General features: G+C 39.0%; 1 protein-coding gene across 1 annotated transcript in view; it reads left to right on the top strand.

The window, feature by feature from the left end:
- Positions 1-907: 907 nt before the first annotated feature.
- The window catches only part of LOC109035107 (putative ferric-chelate reductase 1 homolog), a 170740-nt gene continuing 159122 nt past the window's right edge, over positions 908-12525 (top strand). The window contains exon 1 of the mRNA XM_072305450.1: positions 908-1064. The gene's annotated coding sequence lies outside the window, so the exon portion shown is untranslated. The remainder of the gene's footprint in view (positions 1065-12525) is intronic.

Genomic DNA, 12525 nt, shown 5'->3' with positions numbered 1-12525 from the left:
GTCGAACTGGCATGCGATTTATCGCATCTTTTAGGTAAAAAATCTAGGCAGATTTTAAATTTTCAGCAAAAAAAAAAGGACGATAGCCTCTGCGCATGAGCCTAAAGAATCATTCTAAACCCAAAAATCGGCAAAATTCAGAGAAATGAAAGCAGAATAGTGCTTGGGAAAAAACCTCGCATTCGATTCAGCTATCGATTTCTGTATCGAATGCGAGGTTTCTTTCCAAACCCTACTCTGCTTTCATTTCTCTGAATTTTACCGATTTTTGGGTTTAGAATGATTCTTTAGGCTCATGCGCAGGGGCTATCGTCCTTTTTTTGCTGAAAATTCAAAATCTGCCGAGATTTTTTACCTAAGAGATGCGATATATCGCGTGCCAGTTCGACCACGTCACTTGCGCTTGACGAATCACCTTAAACAAAGTTCATGAAATTTTGCGTCTCTGAATAAGTGCACATCACAGAATGGGAACTTGGTGATAGCATGATGCCGTCATACCGTCACGGGGAATCCCCGAGTCTAATTATACATATTTTTTTTAAAAAAAAACACTCTCACAGGGTAAATCCCCCGACACGTCCTCCCCCGATACGAAACCATTGACCCCCCATCCGCGGGTGCCCATATTCCCCACCAGACGAACCCCACTATACCCCCATTACATCCTCGCTGGAAATGCGACCATTACCCGCACCCGAAGGGCAACAACGTCCACCTTGACGCGCACCACACACACCATCTCCATCTCAAGAAACCCCCCCCCCCCCCCTCGCGGCCGACCACCATGCCCCCTCTCCCCCTCGCGACACCTGCGATGGTGATTCAACCGGCCGACTTGTTGCTCTCGGATCCCCCCCCCCTCTTGCCGCGCGGCGCGGCGGTGCTCAACCCCTCCCCATTCCCTCGTCGCGGCCGCCAGTCTGCGTTCACTCTTCGCTCCGAGCGGAATCTTCGTGTCGCGGTGCCTGTGCGTGTCGTGTGTGTTATAACCTCTCACTTTTGGATTACTACTTGGATTTAACCCGCTTCCAGTTGGATTTAAACTTATTCTCCGCTCATATGTGAGTATGCCTACGACAGTTGTTTAGCATGAGTTGTGAGATAGTACACTCACGAGGATCAGGTGATTGCGGGTGTCCTTCTAGGTTAACTTCGAAAATAATACGTCTTCTAGGATGTACTCACCTCTTACTTTTGGATTACTTGGATTATAATCTCTGACTTTTGGTTTTCACTTTTTCTGCACCTAGGTGCGATTATGGGTCTTATCTGGTATACTACTAGAAAGACAACATGTGTTGACACTGGAAAACTTCTATTCCAGTACCTCAATGACGACTTTTAGGGTGAATTTTCCTCTCTCTCTTTCAAATTTTAGGTACAATTGGACGGCATTTTGCAATTTGGAACTATAAATTCTGGCTTATCTGAAAAAACACTTATGTGCATAGGGAAACTAATGGCACATACGTTGTTTTTAAACCGGGCTAGAATTTATAGTTCCAAATTGCAAAATGCGGTCCAATTGAAGCATACGAATTTGTTTTAAAATTTAGTACCTCAAAGGTTTTATGAGTGATACACTCGTGGAAACGCCGTACAAAACTTGCATTATTCGTGAAAAAATCAGTTAAAATTGTGCTGAGAATGACGTAAGTAGGTACAGGTACCTACCTAAGTAAAAATTCTGCTGATAACAGTTGAGCCTTTCCTGGTATCAGTTTAATCTCCACGCCAAAAGTTAATGACATCAGCCTTTGAATTTCCGTGCCGTAGGTAGGTGCTCGTTTCTGCCCTGGTCACCATGTAACTTGACATGCAGGCCAGGTCAGACACGCTGCAGTGCTTACTGCCGTGCTAAGGAAAAACGCCGTATGAGCCTCCGGGCGTTGCCAAATTTCCCTTCATAAAATGCGAATTTCCTGGTTTTATCAATATTTTCCTACCAATTTTTCGGATAATTCAGTTCACAATTTTACCTAAAGATTCTGAAAATGTATAGGAAAAATATTAATAACTTTCCTTTAAAATGAACGTTTTATCGAAGGAAACTTGGTAACTCTCGAATGTTCACACGGCGTTTTTCCTTAGCACAACAGCTTAGGATAAACGCCGTAGGAGCCTTCGGGCGTTGCCAAATTTCCCTTCATAAAATGCGAATTTCCTGGTTTTATCAATATTTTCCTCCCAATTTTTCGGATGATTCAGTTCACAACTAGATTCTGAAAATTTAAAGGAAACATATTCATAACTTTCCTCAAAAATGAACGTTTTATCGAAGGAAATTTGGTAACTCTCGAATGTTCACACGGCGTTTTTCCTTAGCACGGCTTAAGATAAACGCCGTAGGAGCCTTCAGATATTTCCCTCCAGAAAAGTCAAATTCAACGGGGAAAATTGTGAAATTTTCTTAAAATATTTCCGGCAATTTTGTTCGCGATTTACTTAATTCAAAAGATCTGAAACTTCCAAGGATAACCATTCAAAACTTTCCAAACAAATACCTGTTTTATTCGAGGTAATTTGGCAAATCTCGAACATGTATACGGTGTTCCTCGTTACCACCACAGCATGGAATCCTCGATGTCTCATAACTTATAGAGACTAATCAAATCATTGTAACCTTGCTCCACGTAAAAGCTCGCTCTATTACTTCCTGCAAAGCACGTGGGCCTTCCCACAAAAAAAGGTTTGATCGAGAAACAACTTTATTGTCTTGAGATTCATGTTGCACTGGAAAAAAAAAAAAAAAAAAAAAAACACATTGGATCTAGAGTCCAGACTCTTAAAAACATCGACAAGAAAAAGTACTCTTGATTCAATTAGAATCTAGCTTAAATCAAGAACCAAGCCTCTTAATTTAAGCGGATTTCGTTTTGATTCAAGCAAAAATCCGATCGAATCAAGAGTATTTTTTCTTGTTAATGTTTTCAAGAGTCGGGACTCTAGATCCAATGTGTTTTTTTTCCAGTGTGGGACTTTTTTAGGTATCAATTTATACTGAAGTCTCTAAAAAAATTTCAAGCTCTAGTGCTCATGGAAAAATGATGAATGAAGTACGGTGTGTTTTCTCAAAGCACTTTTCAAGTGTATGGGGTGACAATTATTGTTCTCCTCATATTCGGTGTCTGTGAATGATAAGGTTGATAAGCACGTGCTCCTAATCTTTTGTGAGTCGAGTGTTATTTTACCATGTACTTATCCACCGCTCTTATAATGCCAAATTCGCGATAAGAACCCTTGTGCCGCGTTTCAATGGACAATTTTTCTCGTGCCGGCATCATTGTGTTCAGTGAATCCGATTTTACAATCGGAGCTTTCAGTTAACAATGCCTCTTAAAATTAGAGATACTGTTCTGAGTAGAAAAATAAGTTTATTTTTTACCTGGTGAGTCCGTGCGCCCGTCCTGAAATACCTACATTCGCACATGATATGCTCTACATTTTGCAATTTGGAACCATAAATTCTAGCCCGATTTAAAAACAAAGTATATGCCATTAGTTCTCCTATGCATACAAGTGTTTTTACAGAAGAGCCAGAATTTATAGTTCCGAATTGCAAAATTCACTGGAAAAAAAACCACACTGGATCTAGAGTCCAGACTCTTAAAAACATTGACAAGAAAAAATACTCTTGATTCAATCGGATTTTTGCTTGAATCAAAAGGAAATCCGCTCCAATTAAGAGGCTTGGTTCTTGATTTAAGCTTAAATCTGGTTGAAGCAAGAGTATTTTTTCTTGTCGATGTTTTTAAGAGTCTGGACTCTAGATCCAATGTGTTTTTCTTTTCCAGAGGGCAGTCCATATGTGGTACATGCCACTGAGAAAGACCAGATTTAATACGGAGGGTATGCATATGGATTCGATCGACGTGAATTGATCGAATAATAAAAACGTGAATCGATCGACGTAAACCGATTGACAGCAATTCGATCGACAAACTATCAGAAACCCGGTGTCAATTCGAGAATTAAAAACTCTTGAATCGATCGACATGCCTGTGAATCGGGTCGATAGACAAACCCTTGCATCGAAATCGATCGATTCACGTTTTTATTTTTCGATGAGTTCATGTCGATCGAACCCACACCCTCGATTTAATATCACGCAACGGAATTATTTTCTTGTCGAGATAGTTACATTTATTCTGCTGTGCTAAGGAAGAACGCCGTACGAACATTCGAGAGTTGCCGAATTTCCCTTGGAAAGACGTGTATTTTTGACGACATTTACGCACATTTTTCTTTGAAATTTTCAGATATTTTAGATTAAATTTCGTTCAAAATTGTCTGAACATTCTGGGGAAAAACATTCACAATTTTTCCAGTAAATTCGGTTTTTATTGACGGAAACTTGGCAGCGTCTGAAGGCTCATACGGCATTCTTCCTTAGCACGGCAGCATTGTAGGGATGTAGAAAGGTCTAAGCAATCCCTTTTTTTCAAAATGTCTTCCCATTTTAAAAACCCTCTTTTCCTAAAAAAATTCACAAAGATGACTTTCATATGGCTCTGTACGCATAGATTGCCGCGATTTTGCAGCAAACGCGTGATTTTTACCGCGATTTTACGGAAAGTGTGATTTCTACGGTGATTTGACGTAAGTAAAAAACGTGATTTTTACAGTAATTTTTCTTTAAAAAAATTGCGATTGTAAATATTTTCTCGTCTGTAGAAAAACATTTTTGGAACCTCCGCATTTTCACACACGACCAATCGCAACCCACCCGTTCGGGGTTTTTTTTTATTTATTTTTTTTTTGACGAAATTGTCGCCTATTCGAGTTGTCGAGAAGTATTTGCAACCATGGGTTAAAGTACATGGCATGACATGGAAACAAATCATTGCATCAAGAAAAATGTTTGCCGTGGCACCAAAAGTTTCTCTGTCACCTGTGACAACGGAACTTGTTTGCCGCATGATGAAATATCTTTCATGGATTCATATCTCACGCCCTCGTTGTGACGAACACAATTTTATGATGGTTGTGCCTTCAACGCATTATGATTGTGATTTTTCTCCTCTGTGCGAAGAAAATCACGTTAAAACTTGTAGAAATGAGGTTTAAGTAGTTATTTTCCGTCAAAAATAAAATAAGAGCGGAGATTTTGAAACACCGCAAATGACATATTTCGTTTGACAGCATCACCGTAGATATTGACGGTAAAACTAAGATAGCACCCACTTAGAATGCAGTGTTAATTTCATACTTTTTATCCATAGGTACCTACTAGAGTTTTTTAAAAAGAACACCACTGAATAGTTTTCTCCAAAATTCTAGGAATTTTTTTTAAAAGAGCTAATATAAGGAAAACCACATCAATGGTGAAACTTTGAAACCACGCATCTCGGTTTTCGATGAGGCAGACTTCCTGTTGTACTTCATTTTTAAATGGAGAAACGGTCGACGTGAATGCTTAAAAACTTCCGTGATTGCTCTTCTCTGCATCAAGTAAATTCTATAAAAAATTCAAGTAATGATTTTGATCAGGTCTCCTTTATAAAATAAAAAATAAATGAAGTACACTGGAAAAAAAACACATTGGATCCAGAGTCCAGACTCTTGAAAACATTGACAAGAAAAAGGACTCTTGATTCAATCAGATTTAAGCTTAAATCAAAAGGAAATCCGCTCAAATTAAGAGGCTTGGTTCTCGATTTAAGCTTAAATCTGATTGAATCAAGAGTATTTTTCTTGTCGATGTTTTTAAGAGTCTGGACTCTAGATCCAATGTGTTTTTTTTTCCAGTGTAAGAAGTGAGATTTTTTAATACAACAAACGAGATACGTGGTTTGGGAGATTCACTGTCGATATGAAATATTGTTTAATATCGAGGATTAGTTATTCCTCAGCAAGGAATATAATGTAACCGGAAATGCGCAACGTTTCAAACCAAAATACGCGACTTTGTAATTTCAACATCGATAGACGATACTCAATAGCTCATATGTAACAACTATTGGATGTATTTCTGTCAAACGGAACTGTGTGCATTGAGACGTGAGCCCTGAGACCCATAAGAATATATGCATAACAGGGCTCACGTCATGATGCACATGGTTTCGTGTGGCAGAAATACTTCATATTCTCCCACTTGTTTTTCCCTTTCAGCGAGACTCGTTAGATTCATTCATTTTTTACTGGTAGCAGTGGCGTAAATGATCGATTATCGATATTTCCCCTTTTGGAGTTATGGTAAAGAATCGATTATTAAGGTGTTTGTTGCGAACCCCTGTTCATCGATAATTTTTCATAGGTTCAGATGGTAGACCAATCGATTTATCGCACAAAACGCCACACCACACTAACAGCTAGGTTGTTGAACTTTCACGGTCATAGTATTTTCCTGTACAGATAAGTAATTGTCCTGAAGAATCGGGTCATCTTGTTTGTGAAGTCGGGAATCGGCGCGAAGGTCGCCCTGTGTTTTATAAGTAGATCTAGGTTTCGCAGATTTAATTCTTCGAGTCAACACCGAAGTTTTCCCTCTGTGATCGGAAAAATCCAGGAAAATTCCCCGGTAATTATTGGGCAATGCGCGACACGATATCGTAAGCTAGCGTGAAGTTAAACGGTTTTGACGGGTGCTTCATAGCGCTTAAGCTTTTCCGAACTTTAACTCAAACATGCAGAGAACAATACTGCCGTGCTAAGAAAAAACGCCGTATGAACATTCGAGAGTTGCCAAATTTCCTCCGATAAAATGTTTATTTTTGAGGAAAGCAATGAATATTTTTCCTCGAAATTTTCAGGAACTTTACTTGAAATTGCTATCAAAATTGTCTGAAAAATTGGAGGAAAAATATTTACAAATTTCTCCAAAAGTTTGTGATTTATCGAAAGAAATTCGGCAACGCCTGAAGGTTCATACGGCGTTTTTCCTAAGCACGGCAGAATAGAACGTAGACCAGCGGGAGCTCGAACAAGTTTGCAATACATGGCTTTTCGTCGCAATTTAAATCCATTATCAATAATCGGCTCCAAATGACACCGTTTGTCTGGATAAATATAGATTATTATAGATTGTAGATCATAGATAGTTTCTATATACTTAGAATATAGTTCTACAAAAGGGATAGAACCAAACGTCACCAAAAGCCCCAAAAGTCTGTCAAAAACGTACAACCAATTTTGGGGAAACTCAGGTAGGTATTTTGATTAAATGTAGCCTGAACGAAACATTGAAATGAGACAATTTTCCAATAAAAGTTTTTGGTCCGGAATTGTTTTCATTTTTTGGGCCTTTAGGTCGCAATTTCAGCGAAAAATTTAAATTTTTGAAAATTTTCGAATTTCGTAAAACGGAGGTACTGAAAAAGTACGGAATTTTTCTATTGAGGAAGTACTGAATCTTTTGGGAATTTACTGAAAAAGTACCTTATTTTTGGCCCTGATCTGATTTTTGGCCCGCCTCTTATAGTAGACACCCTGTTAGCACGGCAGCGTAGCGACCCGAAAACCACCCTTCGTCTAAAATATCTTGTTCTTGGTGCTAGAGAAGGTGATGATTTTTTTTAAGCCTGCGACTTGGCAGCTGGAGATTGGTCAGTGTCCGCGGCGGGGCGCGGGTGGCCCAGATGGAAGCTGATCGTGGGACATGATAAGACTGGAAGGCGGGCAGGAGCAGCAGCGCAGCGGTAACAATGCAAGTGGCGATCATGAGTAAAACAATGGGATCCACTTGCTGCGGCAGTTTAAAACCATGAGATGGAGTTGAGGAATGCCTGCTATGCGCCGCCGTCGCGTCCTCATAACACACCCTTCAGTCCCAGCAGGAGCATCCAGAGGGATTTTCTAGCTAATGGATTGACACTGAGGAGTTTGTTAAAGCTTGCTCTTGAATCTGCCACTGGAATTTTTTAGGACTGGGAAATGTTAGAAAATTGCCGGGGTGTCTTCTATCTGCACGTATCTTCAACCTATAAGAATGAAATGAAATGGACCGCGTTAAACAGAAAGGAACCAAGCCACATCAGATATTGCCAAAGTTAATCAGAATTTAATTTTTTTACGAGAGAGCGTTTGTGCGGATTTTTTTGAAAATTTTAGGGCATTCGCTTCGTACCTACTATGGAGAAAATCCACTGAAATTTGTACAAAATCCGCACAACCGTCTACATGTAAAAAATTAAATTGCCCAATCAAATTTGGCAATAGCTGATGTGGCTTGGTTCCTTTCTGTTTAACGCGGTCCAAATATTTCCGTCGACATCAACCATAATAATTAATTGAAAGGGTTACCTATTTCAGGAAAGGCCTGAAGAAATGCAAAATCTTCACAAATTGAGTTTTTGACAGGATACCATATTTTTGGGGTGAGCGCATCTAACGATCGAGCGCTTTTACCAAACTTGCTCTTTAAATATCTTTTTTTAACAGTTGCAGACCCCCACAGTGCTGCCGTGCTAAGGGAGAACGCCGTATGAACCTTCAGGCGTTGCCAAACTTCCTGTGACAAATCACTAATTTTCAGGAAGGATTTTGAATATTTTGCTTCCAATTTCTTAGATAATTATATTCATAATATGCCCTAAACTTTCTGAATATTCCAAGGGAAAAAAAAGTATTCATAACGTAAAAGTATTCGTTCCTAAAAAATGAATCTTTCCTCTCAGGAAATTTGGCAACTCTTGAATGTTCATACGGCGTTCTTCCTTAGCACAGCAGAATGGACATTCGTCCTTCCTTTCCTAGTTAGCAAAATTGCACGTATTTCTGCCAAACGGAACTATTAATATTAAGACATGAGCCTTGAGACCCAAAAGAATATATGCATATACAACGGGGCTCACGTCATAATGTACGTACATAGTTCCGTTTGGTAGAAATACGTCCAATTGACTCATACTATTGACCTCAATTTTGACCTCAATTTTGGTTGCCATTTTCACGCATGAAAATAGCGAATTTTTTACTGTTTTTGATGATTTTTCCTTCTCGATATAAATTAACGTTACAGATGCCTAAATTGTAATCAGAGTGTGAAATTAGTAGCTAAGATGCTCCCAATGCTTCCTTTCTGATAATTTTGACACGCTGCGACGTTGCCATTTTTCTGGGCAAAATCGTGAATTTTGCCTTATTTCAATATCATCTCTCTAGACCTAAAAAAAAAAAAAAAAACTCAGGAGCCGTCAAAAAAGTGCGCTAAAACACGGTGATTATACCATGAGTATCTTCTTTGAAAATTTGGACCCTGTAAAATGTTTTACTCGGCGTGAAGTTACCTTACTGCCTGACCGGTCAGGCAGTCAACCGTCTTAGATTTCCAAAGTTAAGACCAAGATAACATTTTTGGCAATTTCTGCCTTTTTGGATTTTTGAATTTTAAAAAATTGAGTTGAGATTCAAGTTCCTCGTTAAAAAATACCTCCTGACACCATGACGGTAACAGTCAAGTTTCATACGTTAGTGTGCATTCAATTACATTTGATACCGTGCAATACTTTCGTGGTGGAATAGTTGCATTGGCGCCTACAAACCTAACAGGGATACTGCATTCATTGCGCAATGAGTGAAGAATCCCTGTTAGGTTTGTAGGTGCCAATGCAACTATTCCACCACGAAAGTATTGCACAGTATCCAATGTAATTGAAGGCGCATTAACGTGTGAAAATTGACTATTACCGTCAACCACTGTTTGCCAAGTGGTAACTTCACGCCGATTTCAAAAAAGATACTCATGGTATAATCACCGTGTTTTAGCGCACTTTGTCGATGGCTCCTGAGTTTTTTTAAGGTCTAGAGAGATGATATTGAAATAAGTCGAAATTCACGATTTTGCTCAGAAAAATGGCAACGTCGCAGCGTGTCAAAATTATCAGAAGGGAAGCATTGGGAGCATGTTACCTACTAATTTCACACTCTGATTACAATTTAGGCATCTGTAACGTTAATTTATCGAGAGGGAAAAATAATCAAAAACAGTCAAAAATTCGCTATTTTCATGCGTGAAAATGGCAACCGAGCGTCGGGTCAAAAGCATTGAAGGGATCCCAAACTTCACTAGGATGTAGTTTATGAACTAATTTTGCCCTCTGTTTAATTTGCAGACCCCTCAGACTTCATTTTTTGGGAGCGAAAAATTACTGAAAAACAGTAAAAATTAGCTATTTTTGCGGGGATAAATGGCGACTGCGCGTCAGGTTAATTTTGTCCGATTGACCCCAAATTTCATTTTCTGTGTTTTTGAACATGCTGCAACCGATTTAGGGGGTTACGGCTATAAATTTCCGAAATTCATTTTTTGTGGGCCACCCTAGTGTATATATCGGAGGCAAAAAGTCGAATTAGGCATTTTATCAAATGCCTTGGCAGATACTCGAATCAATGTTTGCGAGGTTTCTTATTTTTTCACGAATACCTCTCTAATTTTCAATATTTGGAGACTGAAAATCCGTCAAAGTACAAACTGTCATTTTATTTCCCGTCCAGAAATGCTCCCCATAATTTTTCAATTGTTCAAATTGTGAAAATTTTTTATTTAACGAAACGCTGCATGTTTTGAGGTATGTTTCAATTCAAGAACTGGAAAAAACGTATTTATAATCCTATGGAACAAGTTTTTGAAGGGAATTCATTTCCACATGATCAGAGAATTATTTTGTCTACAGTCAGGAAAATAATGAGAATTTCAGTCCAAGTAAGAATATTTAACTATTTGCCTAGGCATCAAACACAAATTCCGGATGTGACTATATGCCTTCGACTCCAGTGGCGTGGCGTGCTTTGCGATATATCGATTATTATGCCATTTAAACCCATGGAAAAGGATCGATAAACAGGGTGTTCGCAGCGAACACCTTAATAATCGATTCTTTACCATACACTGAAAAAAATGAGTTAGCGTCAGATGACTAAAAATGGTTTCTATACACTAACTCAAATTGTGTGATTTGGACACACATGATTTTTGGACACTAACCACTATTAGTGCTGGAAACTAATTCCGCTACTCTAATTCGCATTCGGTAGGGTTGGGTCAACCTAACCTCAAAACTGAGAGAGGAGAAAACGGCTTAGCGAATGATAACTGGACAATACTTTCAGGAAAAGAAGATTTCTTAAAAGATGAGAGGTAAAAATCAACTGACCGGTTCCAAATGAACGACAGACGAAAGGAATATCCCATAGGTATGTGCAAGTAGACAGAATTATCCTTTAGAGAGACACACACTCACACATGAAACGGTAGCGAATGTTCACACTGAATAAACATATCTCGTCCGAATACTTGAGATATTCTTTTGAAATTACGGGAGAACACGAACTATAGAAGTAAGCAGTAAGTTCACAGATTTTCGTAAAATATAAACTGAACGCGGAACGCTTTAATCGCAATTCAATATAGAAGATTGACGACTCCAACGAATATCATGCTTGTTTACGTTTTGAATCGAACTGACGATTTCTAACCTTAACAGGTTTATTTATGTTGCTTTCGAACGTTTTCAAGAAAGAGAGGACACTATAAATCATACCGGGAGTATTTACATTGTCAAACGAGCCCGAAATTTCACATTTTAATTGATTTTCACGAGCTGACGCGATTGAGGCTGTTGTACCGACGCCACTTTTTCGAAACTAAATAAATGTAACGGACAATGTGGCAGTTAGTGTTGAGGGCGAATTAGTTTGACCCGAAGGTGAATTTGTCTTACCACAGCGCTAATTTTACAGCTAGTGCTGTTTTCCAATTCTGGTTCGCGCTCTAGTAAAGTCAAGTCAGCGTATGAAGCGAATTGATTGGTGCTTCAATACAATAAATTAGTTCTGAAGCCTAATTTTGATTCTACTTGGCGAGAACTTACCAAATTAGTTCTCAACGCTAACTACTGTTTTTTCAGTGTAGGTTTAAATGGCATAACAATCGATACATCGCAATTCACGTCACGCCTTTGTTCGACTCATACATTTATTTCGGACTGTAATTAGATACTTGCGTAACGTTCTTTCTGGACGTATTGAATTGGAGTCAAATCCCGTGTTGGGCCCCCCTGAGATTCGTGTGAATTTTCCCTTTTTTTCGTATTCAATTTAAGCTTCTAAGATAACATCGCCTAATTGCTCTTGAATGTGCGGCTTTAGTGCGACGACCTGCCGCCAGCTCACAGTGGATCGAGTAATTAGGAGAGGTCGGACAAAATTTGGAAACTTTAAACGCTTATAACGCCGTGTATACAAAACTTTAAGGTTCTGAAAGTGGCTCCGTTGGTTTCCCCGTGAGATTTCCTTCCGAAGTACCTCTTCAAATTTGAAATAAGACGAAATAAAAATCAAAATTGGCAGTTTTAGTAAAAAATCTCATGTCCGACCTCATTGACTAGATCCACCGTGTGGCGGTCGAAGGTCCTCACCGTGGGAATGACCTGAAACAAACAGTGATATCTCGATCGAGTCCAGCCCGCAAAAATTAACTCGTTTTGTCCTAAAATACCAGATGAATTTTTCTCTAAAGTATGTTTTCATCGTCCTAAGGCAAACACTTGAATCGAACTTGGATTCTATTCTACCGCACTGGAA

Source organism: Bemisia tabaci, chromosome 10, assembly GCF_918797505.1.
Source record: "Bemisia tabaci chromosome 10, PGI_BMITA_v3".
Taxonomy (NCBI): Eukaryota; Metazoa; Arthropoda; class Insecta; order Hemiptera; family Aleyrodidae; genus Bemisia; species Bemisia tabaci.
This window is presented reverse-complemented; position numbering and strand designations above follow the sequence as displayed.